This window comes from Labeo rohita, chromosome 3, assembly GCF_022985175.1.
Source record: "Labeo rohita strain BAU-BD-2019 chromosome 3, IGBB_LRoh.1.0, whole genome shotgun sequence".
NCBI lineage: Eukaryota > Metazoa > Chordata > Actinopteri > Cypriniformes > Cyprinidae > Labeo > Labeo rohita.
The window spans coordinates 49,061,649-49,074,332 of record NC_066871.1 but is presented as its reverse complement, the minus strand read 5'-3'; the positions used below and the strand labels follow the sequence as shown (position 1 = coordinate 49,074,332).

Here is a 12,684-nt window from a genome sequence, read left to right as displayed (position 1 = left end):
TATCATGAGAGTTTAAGAGAAGAATTTGCACTTTTTAAATTGACCACATATTCATTAAACTACCACAAAGAACATGCAGATAAACATGTGCATCAGTTCCTTGTTGTTGTCCATTCACATATTGTCAGCTGCAGTAAAATCCATAATCTTCTTTTGTGACGTTCTTGATGTTCAGAGAGCAGTCAGACCTGCAGACTCAGTCTCTCATGTCTCTCAATGTCTTTCTTATTTATCCCTAAACCAATCAGTTCAACTGCTGCTGAATCTGTGAATCTGTTATAGTTCCATGTAGTTGATGTGCAGTCATGAAGAGCATTATTACAGGGCAGACGGACATTTTCACCAGAACTGATGAACACATGAGCATCATCCACTCCACTGGTACCTGAAACACAAGAACAGCTGAGTGATCATTTTGTGATATATTAATAAATGAAGCTTCAATAACAAACCCCTGTGTCAGCAGGTCATTCTCAGTGTCAGATTGCAAATGTCACTCTGAGACCAGAACATGAATGTCAGGAAAAATGAAACATGTTCAGACTAACTCATTCATAGACTAAACACCAGATGAGCTCTAGTAAAACATTTTCTATGTGTGTATTTTTTTTTTTTTTTATTGAACACTTTAAAGAGCATGTATAAATGTGTTTACCTGTGAGAAGTGAAGAGAGAATGATCAGTCCCAGCAGACACAAATGACACTTATCAGCCATTTTCTCTTTCTGTCAGTCTTTCTTTCCTTAACAGCATCAGCTCCTCCTCTGCCCATCAGCTTCCTGTGTTCAGTTCAGTTAAATCTGGGTTCAGATATGATCACTGCTCTATTGTGGTCAAACTAATTAAGTTCTGAGGAACATATTTCCAGTGAGATCACAGCTCTGGAAATACAACAGGAAACATGTAATGTCACACAAAGTGTTCAGCTCACAGCCACCATGCTCAATTAAAAGTAAAATTAAAAGTTTACACAAAAAAATATGAATACCTTTTTTCTCTAAATGGTTCCATAAAGAACCAGGCCAGTAGTTGGTGATGTTTGAAACATTAAATATACATGCACATGATGTCACTGATTTATCTATCTATTTATTTATTTTTGTAGTAGTTCACACAGAAAAAATAGTTATCAAAAACTTGCACTCTGAAACTTTTTTTCCACTGGTTGCACTGTTGTGTAAATAATGGGCAAAAAAAAAAAAAAAATAGCATGAAAGATTTTGGTTTTTTTGTTTTTGAAAATGGTGTCATGTCAACACTGCCTGAATATGTGAGAATTCACACCCATCAGTCCAAACTGGGTTCAGAGATCATCAGTTTTGCGTGAGTTAAGATCCCAGTTCCTCTTCTGAGTTTCTTAAATAATATGTGTGGTCAAACAAACTGAGATCTCACAGCCAGCAATAACATGTTTATAAACCTCAACAGTGAGCTCAACCACACTGAAAATACTGTGAAGTGACGGGAAGTGTGGCCAAGTATAGTGATGATACTCAGAATTTGTGCTCTGCATTTAACCAATCACAAGTGCACACATACACGTCTGGTCAGCTGTTCTTGTAGGGACTCTCCATAGGCGTAATGGTCTTTATAGTCACCGTTATATATAACGCTTTTAACAAAACAGATTGTGTCAAAGCAGCTTTACAGTATTAAAGAGTAAATAATGTGTCAATAATGCATAAGAAAACAGTAAACACTCAATTTTCAGTTAAAGGCAGTTCATCATTCAATTCAATGATGTCATCATCCAGCTCAGTTCTGTTCAAATAGTATACAATATCACTGGAAATTAAGTGTCCCCAACTAAACAAGCCAGAGGTGACACTGGCAAGAAACCAAAACTCCACTGGTGACAGAAATGAAGAAAAAGCTTGGGAGAAACCAGGCTCAGTCGGGGGGCCAGTTCTCCTCTGGCCAGACAAACCAGCAGTTTGTTCCAGGATGCAGCAAAGTCAGATTGCAGAGGACTCACCAGGTTCCCGTGGTCTTATGCCAATAGCCGTCTAGGTGACGAGGTCTTCACTGGGGATCCGTCTCTGGGGCTCATCTAGTTGATGTGGTCTCCGCTGACATTCAGGGCTGTAGAGGTCATCTCTAGGTGCTGATCCACTGTCTGGGCTGGGTGCTGGATTTGGGGGACTGCGGTGGCACAGAACCTGATTTTACCAAGTACAACATGTTCCTGGATCAACATCTTTGTTGAACCTGGAACAATATTGTGATTAACCAATCAGATTTCAAAAAACAGTTTATAGTTTTTGTGAAGTTTAGGCTTACAATCAGTGTTTGATGCTTGTACATCAGTGTCATTCATCTACCATTTCTTCTGATTTTAGGGATTACTTATGGGTAAGGTTAGGTTTAGGTGTAAGGATGTGGTCAAGACTAAATTTTTGGATTAAAATGTTGTTCCAGGGTCAACAAAATATGTTGACCCAGGAACACATCTAACCCAGCAAAATCAGGATGTGCGTGTAGTGACCATCTGATCTGGATACAGACTGGATCTGGTGGCTGCGGTGACATCAGAATAAGAAAGAAACTAACGTTAGCGTAGATGCCATTCTTCTTATGATGCAACAAGTACATCAGGTGTTATGGGAAGTGTTCCTGGTTCCAGTTGACCTAATTAATGCCGCATAACAATTCTTTAATGGATTTGATGTATAGAAATGAATTAACGTGTTAAAGAGATTAGTCTTTAATCTAGATTTAAACTGACATCCCGAACAGTGTTAGGTAGATTGTTCCAGCGCTAAATAAAAAATCATCTGCCACCCACAGTTGATTTTGATATTCTAGGTATTATCAAATTGCCAGAGTTTTGAGAACGCAGCAGACATGAGGGACTATAATGTGATAAGAGCTCTTTCAGATACTGAAAAGCCAAACCATTTAATTTACGGTGCGATTTTTAAATGATTTTTTTTTGGTTATCGGAGGAAATCGTCTCTTTCGTATGGTCGGGGTTCGTATGGTGTGTGAGACGAGACAAGCATAGTGCCTTATGACCACTTTCACGATCATTTTTAAACATGTTCGGAGCTGTCAGATTGAAAGCGTTACGTGTGTGCTGTTGAACGAACCGATTTGTTGAGCAAACTGGAAATGACCAATCAGAAGACAAAAAGAGGACAAACTCGCTGAACTCTGGCAAGAACATGCAGTGGCATTTATTGACATTCCGAGATGACATTTTACAGCAGATCGCCCAAAACATTTATCAGGTTAGCTGTCACCTATTGTTTGCTAAACTCTTTGCCATGCCCTTCGTTTTCTTTTCTTTTTTGTTTTTTCGCAAGCCATTGCTGCCACAAAGAAAAGGATCTCTTCCTCAGTAGTCCATGTCTTTCGCGGAACCGTGAATGTGATTGCCTCGGAAATCGGCAGGTTTTAAAATTGGGCCGTGTACCACTGCGTCCGTAAACAAAGTCACTCGTGACATGTGCGTGGCCATACAGTCTTCCAACTGTCCGAATTCGCACCGACGGCCGCCCTTAGAGCTTTAAAAGTAATTAGCAAGATTTTAAAGGGGTCATCAGATGCTAAGTTCACTTTTACATGTTGTTTAAACATTAACGTGTGTTGGCAGTGTATGTACAAATGATATAAATCCATGCAGTGGTTTTTAATTAATCTGTAAAAATAATATTCCCTTTTTCAAATCGAGCCATTCTCAGATGCCTGTCGTTGTGGCATCACACCCACAGAGGCCACTCCCATGATAGTTGACTGACATGAGCTTCTTTCCTCAGATCAGCTGTAACAGTCCGCCCTCTTTGTTTCAATGCCGGAGCATGGAATGTAAGTTAGACAAGAATATCTCTGATTGAGCCATTGAGGTGTTGTGTTGCTGGATGTAATAATGAGCCGCTGAAGATGCAGTGGATTATGTTTGTTTGTGAAGAGAATGCGGCTCCTGATCTACATATATCCGTCTATGTTCACGCAAATCATTCATGATCCACTTACAGCTGAAGTGAGTATAAGGGGTTTTTATGAGTCTTTGTGATCGCCTTTCCTAATAATGTGCTAGTTAGCAAGTTTATCAGCTAAATGCGGCTAAGTGCAGCTAAAGTAAACAGGTTCATCACACCACAGACAGAAGAGATGGGCGGGGTGAGCAGAGCTCATTTGCATTTAAAGCAGCCTTGACCAGAATGAGATGGTTTTTGAGGAGCTGATTTTGACAAAGTAAAAAGGGTGTTGTTTTACACCACCATTCAGAATTTTTAAACAAAGTATATTATAGACTTTTCATTAAGACCCTAAAGAATCATATCAACTTGTGGAAAATGGGCATCCGATGACCCCTTTAAAATGTATGCAGTGTTTAATAGGGAGTCTGTGCAGTGTTGACAGTACCGTGCTAATATGGTCATACTTTTTGGTTCTAGTAAGAACTCTAGCTGCTGCATTTTGGACCATCTGGAGTTTTTTATTAAGCGAGCAGAACAACCACCCAATAAAGCATTACAATAATCTGACCTTGAGGTCATAAATGCATGAATTAATGTTTCTGCATTTGACATTGAGAGCATAGGTCGTAATTTCAATATATATTTTTGGGATGGAAAAATGTGGTTTTGCAAATACTAGAGATGTGGTTTTCAAAGGAAAGATCACCATCAAATAGCACACCTAGGTTCCTAACTGATGATGAAGAATTGACAGTGCAGCCATCAAATATTAGACAGTGTTTTAGGTTATTACACGCTGAGGTTTTAGATCTGATAATCAGCACCTCTGTTTTTTCAGAATTTGTTTTTCAAACTGGTGTGCTTTGCCTGGCCGCAAAGAAATATAGAGCTGAGTACTATCAGCATAACAATGAAAGATAACACCATGTTTCCTGATGATATCTCCCAAGAGTACCATGTCAGCATAACAATGAAAGCTGAACCATGCCAATGCACTAATCACTAATGCCAACATAATTGCCAAATCTATTTAGAAGTTGTGGTCAACAGTGTCAAACACAGCACTAAGATCTAGTAGCACTAATAGTGTGATACAACCATGAACAGATGATAAGAGCAGATAATTTGTAACTCTAATAAGAGCAGTCTCAGTACTATGATATGGTCTTAATTTATACTGTACAAACCATATTTTCTATCGCCCTACACCGACCATACACTCTGCCCAGGAAACCAAGAACTTCCTGCATTTTTACTTTTTAATAAATAAAAAAAAAAAAAAAAAAACTCATTCTGTATGATTTATAAGCTTTTGTACCCCAGGGAGCAGTTGGCTGCTCGATGTTCAGAACACAATAGCCTCTTTTCCACTATTAGGCCGAATGGTTCTAAGAACTGTCAGGTATGGTTCCAGTTGTATTTCCACATGAGCCTGGTACGGTGCGGCACAATTACAAACCGTTCTTGGCCCAGAATTCTCAACTGTTGACAAAAACCATGCTGGTGGAGTGCGAGTGCTAAGTGAAAGTGCACTATTTGATCTGATCACCATCCATATGACTGTTTACATTACACTTCTGTTACTAAGGCAACGACTGACACATTTGTACTACATTCCAAAGAGCTCCATTATCAGAACCACAGTGGAAAATGAAACCACATCCATGCTGACTGGCCTGGATTAGCATGGAATGGAACAGTTAAGCAAACAGAAAAGTTCGGCCCGATAGTGAAAAAGCATCTAAAGATAACAAAAGTTAACATTAGGGTTTGGGGGAGGTTGGAGTGTTGCTTTGACAGTGGTTTCAGACATGGAGAAAGCCAGAAGTAAACTTTAATTGGCATATTTTAAAGAATCTTCATCTCTGTGTGCAGTTGCTTAGCCTGCAGTTAAGTTTCATGAAATAATGAAAGATGCAGATAATGAAAAAAAATGTTTGTTTTCATTATATATATATACACACAGTTGTGGGCTCCCTAGTAAAATACACTGCTGTATGTGAAATCGTCCCCAAAGCCCTCATTCATATTCTCTACATTAGTCCACTAATATAATCCAGTTGAATAAAATTGAGTGAGTGAATTCAGACACTGAGTGTGCTGGAAATGATGCCATTTCTACATAGTTTGTGTTTGCTGTTTAATAATCAATTGTCACTTAGAAAAACTGGCAGATCCAGTAGTAATGGAAAAGATTTATCTTGACCTAGCTTATATATTGATGGAAAAAAAATTTCACATATACATATTTGACATAGGCTATTTTATTATTGACAAATAAAATATATATTACAAACAGCTGAAAAACTAAAAAAGTTTTGATTCATAATCCATAATCCATAATACAAATTCATAATCCCTTTTTAGTTTTGAACAACACATTTTTAAGATTTGATTCAATCCGATATCTGAAATCTGACCAGATTACTATTAAAACATAGCCCTAGATGATTTTAATGAGAATCATCTAGGACAGTAAAACTGTCCTCCATTTTTTTTTTTTTTTTTACTTTTTTTAAAGCCTGCAGTGCCTGAATTAATAAAAAAGACAAACAGTGAGCTACAGTACAAAAAAAAAACCAAAAAAAAAAAAACATGACAACCAGAATAACCAATAACTACAAATGAATTAGAGCTTGTTTCCTGACATGTAAAATACATTGCAAGTATTTATAATGGCACTGAATAAAACGTCCCAGGTTACGTATGTAACCATGGTTCCCCAAGGGAACGAAACGCTGCATCGAAACACTTTGGGGAACGCCATCAGCAAACCACGCTCTGAAAATAGGTGTGTAATCAGTCCAAATGAGCAATGAACCACCATGGGCAGGACGACAGGGAGACCAGGAGCATAAAAGCATGTGCGGTGAGAAAGCCAGAAGCTTCTGGTTAGAGAAGCAAGCACGGCAGGGATGCCGGAAGTATGGCAAAGAGACACAGCGTCTCGTTCCCTCTAGGAACCATGGTTACATGGTACGTAACCTGGGACGCTCCCTTTCGGGGACTCGAGCTGTCAAAACGCTTTGGGGAACAAGAGGCCCACGCTGCCAGACTTTAAAATCCTTGCCTAGTGTGTATCATTGAGCACAGCTAGGACGAGAGTAAGAGGAGCCATGAATGCCATGAATATGTGGCCGTAGAACCTCACGAAAGTGAGTGTTGCAAATTTCAGAGAGGGGTACTCCTGACGAGAATGCCTGGAGGCCGCCATACTCCGAGAAGAGTGAGCCTTGACCCCCAAAGAGAGGGGGGAATCAGAAGACTCAAGGTTATGGAATAACAACCCAATCACCACATAGCAAAGCTACACCTGGCCAGAGGCCTCAGCGCACCGCGGAGGAAATGTGTAACCAGGGGGTGTTTTCCCAGTAATTGACCACCAAGAGGGAAGTTTAAAGCAGCAATGGCCACCAAGTACACCTTCAGGGCGGAGTGGGTCAACCCTGCGGTGAACCGGGCCTGCAGGAACTCCAGCATTGTACCAATAGGCAGTGGACTGGGTCGAGCTGGCAGTCGCCACACCAGCAAGTGAAGTGCCTTCACTTCCAGGCGTACAGTTTCCTCGTTGAGGGAGCTCTGGATTGGAGGATGGTCTCAACAACCTCGGTTGAGAGACCAGAGGCTACAAGATGCGCCCCCTCAGGGGCACACCCACAGCTTCCACAACTCCAAGTGGGGATGCAGAATCGTGCCACCCGCTTGAGAGAGGAGATCCCTCCTGACAGGAACCTCCACGGAGAGCCGCCAAGGAGGGAAATCAGGTCCGAGAACCATACTCGGCCTGTCCAGAGTGGAGCTACCAGCAGTAGCGAAATGCTGTCCTGGCGCACTCTCTCCAGAACTCCCGGGAGCAAAGCGATCAGGGGAAGGCGTACCATGGCATCCAGCCCAAAGGGAGCTGGATGACTCAAAGAGAACCAGAGGGGACCCTGCGATATCTCATGAGTCGCAAAGAGGTCCACCTGAGTCTGGCCAACACTCTCCAAATGAGCTCCATGAGAAGGATGGACATGTGAAGGTATGCGTCAGCAAGCGCTCTGGATGCTGGATGCTTGAGTGTCAGCATACTGAACCTGAGGCTCATAACAGCGCGGTTCAGCTGACGCAGATCTAGAACGCAACCTCTCCCCATCTTTCTTCGGAACAGTTAAGTACCGGCTGTAGAACCCAGACTCTCTGCGAGAGAAGGGACCACCTCGATGGCCTCCTTCCTCAAGAGAGTGTTTACTTCTTGTTCCATAGCCAGAGCCTGCTTGGGGCCCACCAGAGTGGGAAGAACTCCGTTGAAAAGAGCTCCCATCAGACCCAACAGTTTCTGGAACTGTTTGGCAGTGAGTAACCGGCCTACTCTCACTCTCTTGACTGCCATGAGGATCGACATGATACGAGCAGGAGACAGACGTGCCTGCATCATGGCCGAATCCCACACCATGCCCAGATAAGTGGTTCTCAGTAATGGAGAAAGCACACTTTTCCTGGCGTTCAGTTGCAACCCCAGTTCTTTCATATGGGCGAGGACAAGATCTCGATGTCGAGCCATCAGCTGCTCAGAATGAGCTAATATCGACAAGTGTCAATATAGTTCAGTATGTAGATGCCCTGGAGTCACAGCTGAGCCAGAGCACCATCCACACACTTAGTGAAAGTACGGGGTGAGAGTGTAGTAATAGGCTGCTCTACAGAGGCTTCTCCCGCCCAGCAGCCTATATCAGTGTGCCCACACATCAACCTCGGAGGAGGAAGAGAGGTGCAGCACCATGCTCTCAATGGGGGAAGAAAATGCAAGCGTGCTTCCGAACCAAGAGAGCACAGTAAATAAATTTAATTCCTCAGAATTAAATGGGCACATTATAAATGGACACAGCCCGCCCCCTCAAGAGTAGACTGTGCCTGCTCAGCTCCCGAACAAACCACATATAAATCGCGTGAATCCCTGCCCCCGCGAGGGCAAGGAGAAATGGGCGATCTAATATGCAGCCTGCTAATGAGCAAACAGCCTCATTCTCCCCGGAGAAAGACAGCTGCAGCAGCACAAGCTTTCACACAAAGGGGGAAGAACCACAGCGCGTGCTTCCGAATCCCGAGAGAGACCCGCTTGGAGCTGAGGAGGGAGCGTTCGCAGCAAGAATGCGGGCAGTCACAGCCCGCCTCACCGCGAGCTCTCACTCAAGGTGGAAGAAACCGCAGCGTGGGCTTCTGACCCCGAGAGAGAGCGCTAGATCTAGAAAGAACATCAGAGAGAAGGAGAGCCCGTCTCTATGTGTTCGTAGATCTATATGTGATCCCCACGACCGCAGCCGCGGGAATCACGAGGGCTCCCTCGTGAAGGGAGCTCTGGGAGCGAAGCATGTGCAATGAGAGTGCGGGCAGTCAGCTCCTTCGAGAGCTGACAAAGCCAGCATCACAGTGAGCTCTCACTCAAAGGGGGGAAGAAACTGCAGCACGGGCTTCCAACCCCGAGAGAGAGCACTATATCTAGGGAGAACGGCAGAGAAAAGGAAAGCCCATCTCTACTGCATCCATAGATCTATGTGTGGGCAGTCAGCTCCCTCAAGAAATTATTCCAATGCTTCGCCCCCAAACAGACAACAAATAGACTGTGTGTATACCCACCCGAAATAGCGTGGGCAGAGAGAGAGACACAGTCTAAATGCCGCTGCTTACATTCATATTTTCTTTTTGAATGCTTGATGGACATAGTGACACTCTCAAATAAAAGCTGTGCAAACTAGCACAAAAACAGAGTGACAGAGCGTTTGCTGAAATGACAGAAGCTGCTGGCTTTCTCACCGCACGTGCTTTTATGCTCCTGGTCTCCCCGTCGCCCTGCCCGTGACGGCTCATTCCTCTTTTGGACTGATTACACACCTGTTTTCAGAGCGTGGTTCGCTGATAGCATTCCCCAAAGCGTTTCGACGCAGCTCGAGTTCCCAAAGGGAAACCATTAGGAGTCAGTTGTATAATATGTGGCTTTGTATAATTATTTGTCTGATTTGTGATGGTTCTTGTTCACAGAGGCATAAAGTTGACTGCAGTTTTCCTGAGCTCCAGCTTCTGTTCCTCTGATGGAAGCGTAAGTCACTTTATCATCACAGCGAACCTGAATCAACATCACAGTTACTGTTTTAACACACAACTATTACAGCATGTTGTTTGAGCTCAATTCAAGATACCAATATAAAATAACTGCATATAATAAAACCAATATAGGTCATGTTGAGGAAGTGTTTGCTCACCTTGTTCTTTTTGGCTCGGCTTTTTCTGTTCACAGTAACTTCAGTATAAATCACATCATCTGTCTGCTCCTAAACATCAATGAAAATAAGTTATTAAAAGCCCATCCATCACTACTGTGTGAAACACACCAATTATTTATCTTAGGAGCATTGCATAAGTCAAATGTGTAAAACCTTACAGGTTTAGTGAAAATCTGCAGACATGAGGTTAGGATGATAGATCATATTGTAGCATGACAGGACAATTACCCCAGTAACTGTCAGATATACACAGATATGAAAATATACACAAAATCATTGTATAAGAATCAAATTGTTCAATGGGAGCAGAATGAATGAAAATGTTGATTATGTCATTGGTTCCATTATATTTATTTTCCTTTATATTTATTTATTTTATATCTGTGAGCTTTATAGCAGAACCAGTAGAAATACAGTAACTTGTCCTGATCTGATGTGACTAATAAGAGTGTGATATTTCAGAGTCAGTCGTCTGTGGAGCTCATGGACACTAACAGCTCATGATCAACCTACAAAACTCACCACAGAGTCATCAGTCGCTCTTCTGACACCTGAAAAATAATGCCATGAGAATAGTTATGATCAAACACACAAACCAATCGATTTCTAAAAGAGTCTAACAGAATTCTAGTGCTGCAGAATAGAAACATTATTTGTGTGAACTCATTGATTTGTCATTTAATCTGTAAATACTTCAGATGTTTTGAACTCACCAGCTCTTTTTTTCAGAATCAGCCAAATAATCAGAGCAGGAAGGAGAACAACGAATGAAGTGCCGACAACAATCACAATCACTGAGACAATACAGAGACACACATTCAGCATTACTGTGTTTAACAACATATAGAAAAACAGCAAACTACAAATAAAATGATAAATTGCACATTTAATTGCATAATTATCCTTACTTATCAAGAAAAAAAAAAACAAAAAAAAAAAAAACAATGTCCTTGTGATAAGGAGGTTATATAAAGTTCAACAAGTTTATTCCAGCTGTGCTTGTTCTCTAAACTGCTGTTGTCATTCATAGTTCAGTAGCTATAAAGTCTATATCAGGGCTATTCAGTTCTATTCAGGTTCAAGTGAGGGTCGGATTAGATCTGATGTGATGATTAAACCAGTTTGTGAGAAAAACTGCTGATGTGTGTCAGTGTATATGAACTTTGTGCAGGAGCTGCTGCTGGAGTTTGGCTTGGTGTTGTTGAGTTTGAGCTGTTGATTGGAATCTGTGTTGATTGCTGGAGTCTGTGAATCGACTGGAGCTGCAGAAGATGAACTTTCATTATACTGCAGGACATCAACATCATATTTACATACTTGCTCATTACCGGACATGCAGTTTGTGTTTCATCATCAGTGTTTACAGTGACAGTTGTTGGGAAGAGACGTGTTACATATATTATATGCACCCAAGAGTGATGAAGAAACATTAATGAATAAGAAAATAAAGAGTGGGACGTGTTAGATGTTAAATAGAGTTATTAAGCACAATGAAGAACTCAATCCAGGGCTCACACTGACTGACACACAGACAAAGCGCACACAGAACATGTCTCTCTCAAACAGCACACGATCATAAATTTAGATCTTTTCACTTCTTATTTCACTTGAATGGTCAAATACACATACAATTATGTCAAAAAGCCCGTTGTGTGGTGTATTCATGTAAAGTTGGTTCTGTGTTAAATAAACGTGCAGTCGTCTTAAAGAGAAAGCAGTGTAATAAACGTGCTGATATCTGTTTCTACAAAACTTAAGTTTATTTAATTTGCATTTTTGTTTCATTGTGTTGGTAATTTGCTTCTTTCTTATCATTTTTAATATCAATAATTAAGAAAAAAACTTAAGTATTTATTTACACTAAGTGCAAGCAGCCCACCTTGTTGGCAGAGGCTATTTACACTAACTCCGCCCACCAATGTGTGATTGGCCTAGTCAAAACTACAAAAGACGATCATCAAACAACGGCTCCAGTGGTGTAGGTGGTAAAGTGCGTGCTGTGGTTTTCTTGATGTGACAGCCTTTTTGCTGACATTTTTCCCCTCCCTTTTCAAATCTCAAATCACTTTGTCCCAATATGGTGGCATCCATTCAAAAATATAAATTAAAATTATAATTTACAGTCAATATGTTATTATTGCATACTGTTTTATAATGTACAACAAAACTGAGATTTAAATATTTGACACTATTTGCAATAAGTAGTATAAATAGCAGACAATTCTGTTTTAACCAGCATGTTGGGCTTTTTTTATTTTATTCAAGTATACTCGAGCACAGTAAAGACATAATAAATTAAATAAAATGTATACAAATCTTTATTTCACTAATGAAGTGCACCAATTAAGCAGTGCTGAGAACCGCTCTCTCCTGTAGAGGATGAAAAAAGCCTGTGCTCTGACCGTAACCCAACAACTGTGTTTAAGTGTTTAAGTAAGTCTACATTGGGTTGTTTTGTTTTGGGGAGGGGTGTATAATTTACACTGTCAGTGAGATTGACC

General features: G+C 41.2%; 1 pseudogene; it reads right to left on the bottom strand.

Annotated features, from left to right (window-relative positions):
- LOC127161235 (uncharacterized) overlaps positions 1–12,684 on the bottom strand; it is a 216,886-nt pseudogene that overhangs the window by 30,998 nt on the left and 173,204 nt on the right.